Source organism: Phyllostomus hastatus, unplaced genomic scaffold, assembly GCF_019186645.2.
Source record: "Phyllostomus hastatus isolate PE091 unplaced genomic scaffold, TTU_PhHast_1.1 phas_contig_366, whole genome shotgun sequence".
NCBI classification, from domain to species: domain Eukaryota; kingdom Metazoa; phylum Chordata; class Mammalia; order Chiroptera; family Phyllostomidae; genus Phyllostomus; species Phyllostomus hastatus.
Genome location: NW_025333864.1, coordinates 769,722 through 778,985, shown reverse-complemented (window position 1 = coordinate 778,985; position 9,264 = coordinate 769,722). Strand labels below are relative to the sequence as shown.

The 9,264-nt window shown below is 36.0% G+C and overlaps 1 pseudogene; it reads left to right on the top strand.

Moving 5' to 3' along the window:
- Positions 1 to 5,878: 5,878 nt before the first annotated feature.
- Positions 5,879 to 6,529, top strand: LOC123820706 (annotated as a pseudogene).
- Positions 6,530 to 9,264: the final 2,735 nt, after the last annotated feature.

Sequence of the window (9,264 nt, the reverse complement as noted above, 5' to 3'; positions counted from 1 at the left end):
CCCCCCAGCCCTCCCCACCTCCCTACCATTTTTGCCCCCCTAGTTTTTGTCCTTGTGTCCTTTATACTTGTTCCTATAAACCCTTCCCCTTTTCCCCTGAAATTCCCTCTCCTCTCTGCTCTGGCCACTGTCAGCCTGTTTTCTATTTCAGTGTCTTTGGTTATATTTTTATTTGAAATGAGTATTATCCTAATTCCAAAACAAGATAAAGACACAACAAAGAAAGAAAACTAGAGACCAAAATCATTGATGAATGAACATAGATGCAAAATTGCTCAACCAAATTTTGGCAAACCACATCCAACAATACATTAAAAAGATCATACACAATTATCAAGGGGATTCATCCCAGGGATGCAAGGTTGGTACAATGTATGCAAAGCAATAAATATAATACATCACAGAAACAAAGGGCAAGACAAAAATAACATAATCATATGAATTGATGTTGAAAATGCTTTTGATAAAGTAAAGCAACCACTTGTGATAAAAACACTCAGCAAAGTGGAATAAAGGGAGCATTCCTCAACATAATAAAGGCCATATATGAGAGACCTATAGCCAACATCATACTCAATGGGCAAAAACTAAAGTCTTTCCTACTAAGATCAGGAATAAGACAAGGTTGTCCACTTTCGCCACTTCTGTTCGACATAGTACTGGAGGTCCTAGCCACGATAGTCAGTCAAGAAAAGGAAATAAAAGACATCCAAATTAGAAGGGAAGAAGTAAAGCTATCATTGTTTTTGGATGATATGATAGTATACAGAGAAAACCTATAAACTCCACCAAAAAATCTGCTTGATGTAATAAATGAATTTGGCAAAATGTTGGTATACAAAGTCAACATTCAGAAATTGCAGTCATTTTTGTACGTCAACAATGAGATATCAGAAACAGAAGTTAGGGGTAAATCACATTTACTGCAACAAGAATAAAAATAAAATACCTGGGAATAAACTTAACAAAGGAGGTAAAAAAAAAAAAAAAACAACAACAACAACAAAAAAAAACCTTTACTCAGAGAACTACACAACACTGAAGAAAGATATAAAAGAAGCTTCTGTTCAGCTAATTTTCAGTTTGCTATTCAGGTAGATTTTTCTATGTTATGGTTGCAATTTTAGTTTGGTACTGGCAAGACATGAGGGCAACACTTTCAAACTTATTTTACATGGGCATTACGGCCCTACTAACAATATCAGAGAAGACACTAGAAGAATACGACATTGAAAGTCAGTGTCTCTGATAACCATAGATGCAATCATCTTCAACAAAATATTAGAAAACTGAATTTAATAATTAATAAAAAAGATGCATACTTTGATCAAGTGTGATTTATTTCAGGATATATTAATGGAATAAATATAAATATCATTGATAATCTCAAAAATGCAGAAAATCATATGAAAAATTCTATATACATTTATGATACAAATTCTCAAAACTAAGTAGAACAAGAGTTAAGAATCTACATTAACCAGGCTTATTTAACACAGTACAGGAAACCCTGGTCAGTGAAATCAAGCAAAATAAATAAATTATAGGCATCCAAAAAAGAAAGGAATAACTAATATAGTTTTTAATTATAAATGATATAATCTTATGTATAGAAAATCCTAAAAAGTTCCCCAAGAAACTGTTGGATCTAATCAATGAATTCAGTAACATTATTGGATATAAAATAAATATACATAAATCAGTTGTATTTCTATTGACTAACATCTAAATACAAGAAATATAAAGAAATAAATATTATTTATAGTAGCTTCCAAACAACAAAATAGAAAGATTCTTAACCAAGACAGATCCTTATAATAATACTTATAAAAATTTGATAAAAGAAATTGGTGGAGGCACAAGTGGAAAATTGTACTTATGAGTAGGAAGAATTAACATTGTGAAAATGTGTATACTACTCAAAGTCAAATATGGATTCAGTGCAATTTCTATCAAAATTCTTGTATCATTTTTCAGAGAAATAGAAAAGACAGTCCTCCATCAATAAATAGGACTTCCTGCCAAGATGGATGTATACATAGATACATTTTTGCTTCCTTGTACAACCAAGAGGACAACTACAAATTCAAAAACAAAAAAAGTAACCAGAACTGCCATCAAATCAAGCTGTATGGAAGTCTGAAAACCAGCAAATTAATGAAGAAACATTCATCCAGACCAGTAGGAGGAGTGGAAATGAGTAGTTGGGGAGGAGAGGATGTGCATTAAGGTGGTGGCTGGTGGACCAAAGCAGATGAGGTGGGAGCTGGAAGATTGGGTGAGGCTGTGGCTCGTAGAATAGGCAGTCCCACCTTTACATGTGGATAAACTGGGAGGAACAATTGGGAAGCAAGACAGACCATGCAACCCAGGGATCCAGCAATGGGAAATAAAGCCTCAAAACATGTGATGGAAAAAAACCTGTGGGGGTTGAGGCTGCAGGAGAAACTTACAACCTCACAAGACAGTTCATTGGAGATACCATCAAGGTTCTAGAACCTACACAAAACCACCTCCCTGAAAATCAGCACCAAAAGTGCTAAATTTTTTGTGGGTAGCACCAGAAGTGACTGAAAGTCAGTGAGAGCCCAGCAAGTGGCATTGTTCCCTCTCATACCCCTCCCCCACATACAGTGCCACAACACAGAAAAGAGGGTTGTCCCATCCTAGCAAATATCTAAGGTTCTGCCCCTTACTATGTAACAGGCATGCCCAGACAAAAAAGACATAGCCCAAATGAAAGAACAGATGAAGAGATAGTCAACCTATTGGATGCACAGTTCAAAACATTGGTAATCAGGATGCTCACAGAAATGGTGGAATGTGGTCATAAAATAGAGAAAAATGTGAAAGTCATGAAAAGTGAAACTTAAAAAAAAATAAACAGGGAAGCAACAATGAAGGGAAGGAAACCAGGACTCAAATCAATGGTTTGGAGAAGAAGGAAGAAATAAGTATTTAACCAGAACAGAATGAAGAAACAAGAATTCAAAAAAATGGGGAATGTCTTAGGAACCTCTGGGGCAACTTTAAACATTCCAACATCCAAATCATAAAGGTGCAAGAAGGAGAAGAGGAAGAGCAAGAAATTGAAAACCTATTTGAAAAATTAATGAAGGAGAACTTCCATAATCTGGCAAAGGAAATGTACTTCTAGGAAGTCCAGTAAGCTCAGAGAGTCTCAAAGAAGTTGGACACAAGGAAGCACACACCAAGGCACATCATAATTAAGTTACCCAAGATTAAAGATGAGGAGAGAGTCTTAAAAGCAGCAAGAGAAAAAGAGATAGTTACTTACATGGGAATTCCCATGAAGTTATAAGATGATTACTCAAAAAAAAGCTTAGAGACAAGAAGGGGCTGGAAAGAAATATTCAAAGCCATATAAGGCAAGGACCTACATCCAAGATTACTCTGTCCAGTAAAGCTATCATTTAGAATGGAAGGGCAGATAAAGTACTTCCCAGATAAATTCAAGTTGAAGGAGCTCATCATCACCAAGCCCTTATTATATGAAATAATAAAGGGACTTATCTAAGAAAAAGATAAAAAACTGTGAACTGTAAAATGACAACAAACTCACAGCTATCAAAAGCCAAACCTAAAATAACAAAAACAAAAGTGAACTAAGCAAATAACTAGATTCACAAAAATAGAGATTATGTGGAGGGTTATCAGTGTGGAAGGGTGGGGGGAGAATAAGGGAAAAGGTGCAGGGAATAGGAAGCATAAATAATAGGTACAAAATAGACAGGAGAAGTTTAAAAATAGTATGGGAAATGGAGAAGCCAGAGAACTTATGTGACCCATGAATATAAACTAAGGTGGGGGAATGATGGTGGGAGAGGTGTATAGGGAAGGGGAGAATAAAGGTGAGAAAAGGATCAGCTGTAATAGCATAATCAATAAAATATATTTTAAAAGACAATCCTCAAATGTGTATGCAGGCACAAATCACATTTCCTGATATCAAACTATACTACAAACATGTAATAATTATAACAATATGCTACTGTCATAAAGCAATGAAACACAGACCAACAGAAAAGAACAGAGAGGACAGAAACAAACTTCCACATAAATGGTCAAATGCTATTTGACTTGGTTGCCAGGAATACTTAATGGGGAAAAGATAGTATTTCCAGTAAACTGTATTGGGTAAACTAGATAACCACATGCGGAAAATGAACTTGGACCCCTATATATGCTACTCACAATAATTAATTCCAAATGGGTTAATTAACTAGAGCAAAAGATAGAAATCTTGAAACTCCTAGAAAAAAAAAAACATCCTGAGTTTGCTCTTGGCAATGATTTTCTGCACATAACACCAAACACATAAGTAACGAACACAAAAATCATCAAGTGAATCTACATCAGGCTAATCAGATTCTGCCCAATAAAGGAAATAATCAACAAAATTAAACATTTTATTGGAACACTCAATCCATATATTAGATAATGGATTAGTATCCAATACATATATATATATATATATATATATATATATATATATATAATAAATTACTCAATAACGATGGCAACAAAAAATAGTGATTTAAAAATGGGCAGATAAACTGAATAATTTATTTTTCCAAAAAAGTCAGTTATATGGTTAACAGGTACAGGTAAAGAAGTTCAATATCACTAATCATCATGTAAATTCAAATAAAAATACAATGATATATTACTTCATGCTGTTGAAAATAATATTATAAAAAAATTTTAAATGTTTTGGCTATTTTTTTAAAAGAAGCATTTTTTTTTAAATATTTTATTTATTTATTTTTAGGGAGGGAAGGAGAGGGGGAGAGAGAGAGAGAGAGAGAGAGAGAGAGAGAGAGAGAGAGAGAGAGAGAGGGAGGGAGGGAGAGAGAGAAACATCAATGTGTGGTTGCTGGGGGTTATGGCCTGCAACCCAGGAATGTACCCTGGCTGGGAATCGAACCTGGGACACTTTGGTTCCCAGCCCGCGCTCAATACACTGAGCTACGCCAGCCAGGGCTGTTTTGGCTATTATATGAAGAAAAGGGAGCACTTCTGCTCTGTTGGTAGAAATGCAAATTGGTTTAGCCACATTAGAAGTATATAGGATCCTCAACAAAATTAAGAATATGATTATTATAAGATTTAAGTATCTTACTTCTGGCTATATATCCAAAGGAAATGTAAAGAAGATATCAAAGAAATATCTGCTCTACCAAGTTTATTATGGCATTATTCATAAGAGCCAAGATATTAAAACAGTGTAGGTATCAACAGATAAATGGTTAAAGAAGTAACATCACTAAATCTTATGACAATCTTTTTTGAGGGCAATTTGAATGGATCTTAAGGGAATTATGGTAAGCAAGATAATTCAGAGAGAGAAAAACAAACACTGTATGATATCATTTATATGTATAATCTAACAAATCCAGAATTTCAGTTAGCAGGAGCTGGGGTGAAGGAACTGGGGAGATACTGGTCAAAGAGCATAAATGTATAGTTAGAGGATGAGTAAGCTTTAGAGAGCTAATGGATGACCTTGTGATTATTGTCAATGGTACTCTATTATAAACACTTAAGACAACTAAGAGACTATATCTTTATAATTCTCATCACACACTAAAAAAATATAGTAATTATTTCATGTGGTAAAGGTTTACAAGTGCTACAGTAGTAACCATATTGTAATATATAAATGTTTCAAATTAACACTGTATACCTTACACTTGTATAATGTTCTATATTACTGGCAGCTCAAAAATTTAGAAAAGAAGTAATAAATAAATAAATAAATAAATAAATAAATAAATAGCTGCATTTAGGGGAAAAACATGAATGATATAAGAAAATGGTTCCCTTTTGTTTTCCAGTTTTTGTAGCATGAGGAATCATGAGCAGCAAAGTCTCCCACGACACCCTCTTCCAGATGGTATGGGAAGTCTTGCATGGGAACCAGTGCAAGCACCAGTTTTTGGAGATGATGGAGTTGCAGATTAGCTTGAAGAACTCTGACCCTCAGAAGGACAAATGCTTCTTGAGCACCATCAGGCTTAAGTTCACTCCCTGCCCCAAGTTTTCCATGTGAGTTCTGGGGGGACCAGCAGCACCATGATGGGGCCAAGGCCATAGAACATCCCCCACATGGACATTGAGGCACTGAAGAAACTCAGCAAAAAAAGAAATTGGTCAAGAAGCTGGCTAAGAACTATGGTTCCTTTTGGCTTCAGAGTCTCTGATCAAGCAGATCCCACAAACCCTTGGACCTGGCCTGAATAGAGCTGACAACTTCCCTTTTGTTTTGACCCACAATGAGAGCATGGTGGCCAAAGTTGAAGAAGGGAAATCCACAATTAAGTTCCAGATGAAGAAGGTACTCTGTCTGGTGGTGACTAGTGGCCATGTGAAGATGACAGATGATGAGCTTGTATACAACATCCACTTAGCTGTCAATTTCCTGATGTCACTGTTCAAAAAGAACTGGCAGAATGTCTGACCTTTGTACATCAAGAGCACCACTGGCAAGGTCCAGCATCTGTACTAAGGTACAGCTACCAAAAATAAAAAGAAAGGTTCCATTTATTAGGTTTTCATTATTACTCAGTATATTCTATGTTTGTATGCCTAATTTAAGTATGTCACAGTATTTTAAAAATTATAAACCAGATGTGTTTATGGTATTCATTTTTTTAAGATTTTATTTAGTTAGTTTTACAGAGAGGGGGAAGGAGGAAGAAAAAGGGGTAGAGAAATATTGATGTGAGAGAGAATTATTGATTGGTTGCCTCTCATACACAACCCTACCAAGACCAAACCTACAACCCAGACATGTGCCCTGACTGGGAATCAAACAGGCAACCTTTTACTTTGCTGGATGACACCCAATCACCTGAGTCACACCAGTCAGGATTATTTGTTTGTTTGTTTTAATGAATGGATGAGTAGGATGAGTGGCAAATGCAGAGTGATAGAATGATTACAAGCAAGGCAGGAGTGTGTGAGCACCCCACATTGGCAGGTTCTATCCCTCTAGCTCACATCAGTTTTCCTTCATATAAACTCTGATACTGCACTGTATTTTTTTCCATAGACCCTTTCACTGTTAAATTTCTACATCTACATATATAATTAAGTATCTATCTATCTATCATCTATCATCTATCCATCTATAACCTTTTTTATACATTCACACACACATACACTTATATATTCACCTGTGAGATTTTGTCTAATATCAGTAGTCTCACTACAGTCTACATGAAAAGAAATATTCATTCTCAAAAGAAGCCTGGCATATAACCCAATGGATCTAAAATTAATCGTTATTAATTCTACATTTCCTTCCATAGATAGACCAATTTTTGAATAGGGAATTGATACTTAGAACATAAAAGTTAGTACAAAGTACATTTAATAACAACAAATAAAATGAGTAAATCAGTAAATCCAGTGAGGCTTTAATATTTAATGACAGTTCTCTTGGCATCTGTCTTCCTGGAGTCCTGTGCCTCATGCCCTCCAAAGATGCTTTAACACAGGAGCCCCAAGTGCAGGGAGGGGGGGTGCAGTTGTGTCTGTAGTATTCTGGAAAAAAAAAACACCTGGAGGAGTAGCAGATGTGGACATACTGTGAACATATGATGTTTATTAGTCACATTACAGGAGAGTACATTGATGGTGGCAGATTGGATGGTGGCAGATTGGTAAAAACTTGGCCCACCTCTAGCCTTAGTGCTACTTACAGGGTTAGGAAGGGAGTAGCATGTAAAAACTCTATACTTTTGTAATAAGCATGAGAGTCTTGAGACACAAGGGCCTTGAGAGAGCTGGGACATCCAGATATAGACTGTTATCCTCATTCCTTTGGGCTGCTGGCTAGGTGGCCACCTGTTCTCTGAGGCCATGGAAGGGTCATGTCTTGAGTTACCCCACACCCCACCCTGACATTGTTCCTCCACCTCACAATCTTCATATTAGTTCCTTTGGACAGGAAATCCCCAGGTGCTGAGAGTGTTGGGGTATTGCATTCATATGGCACAAATACAATATAGGCCATACCCCAATAGGAGGAGAAGAAGGCAGAGGCTGATAATGCCAAAGGGAACATGACTTTTGTCTTACCTCACCTGACAACTCCTATGATTTTGACAGAAAAACCAGGTCCCTGCCTACATAGGGTATGGAAGTCTCATCCTGCCTGATCCAAGGGATATAAAAAAATGGGATCTGAGACTGGAATAAAGAGACTGTTAGCTGATTTTTCTAAAATAGGAATAGGCTAGAATCTCCAAAGCATCACCTTAATATGGAATTGTTTATCCAATTAAACCATCTAGTCCTGACAAGTTCATTCAGCCAAACCATTGAGTTTTATTTCAGGAGGTGGCAATGCAAATGGGTTTCTAAAGTGAGGCCCATACTGTATAAACAAGGAACCAGTTATGAAAACAGAAAGAACACAAAGATTAATGAACACAACAAATCATAAATCAGTTTCTGAGTCTGCAACAGTGTCAGATGAGAAGACTTCCAAATGCAAGGCTTTCAGTGGAATGATATTCAGCAGTAGCAATTTGATATTATCTCTAATTTAAATATCTCTGAAAAAAAAAGGAAAAAAAATCAGGATCCAGTCTAGTTCATAGGTAAGAAATACAATTTTACAGACAATTCACTGAATTGAGTCTAATTTTCATAATTGTGCATAATAGATTTTATTAAAACACATTTTTTCTCTTAAAATCACCCTCATTTTTATCAAAGAGCCAAATCAAGAGTAATTTATTTACTACATTAAGTCCAATTTATATTTAGCCTGACTATTTACATAAAGACAACAGGAATATCAACTTATCACATAGGCTTTCTTAAATCTACTTTGCTGGAACATTACAAGAAATTCCTAGATTAAGCTATAATTATCCCCTTGGGGCTGGGAAGCCAGGCCACATATTTTCCATCAGGCTTTGCTTACAGTACCTGCCAATTAGGTGAGATTCTCAAGTTTTTGAGCTCCCCAAAATGTTTTGATGTTTCTTTCTTTCCATCTTTAGGAAAGCAACCTATATTCCTAACCTGGAAAAACTGTCATGAACCTACTGAAAAGCAAGGTACTAGATCATTTCTCCCATGGGCTTTTATTGGCTTTGAAAGTTGATCTCAATTCCTTTAGGTGTTTTGGTGACATCTAGAGACCAGGCATAACTGTTTTGATCATGATGTTCCAAACAAAGAGTGAGTTAATAAAACCACAATTGGAAATTGGCTGTGTGTGTCCTG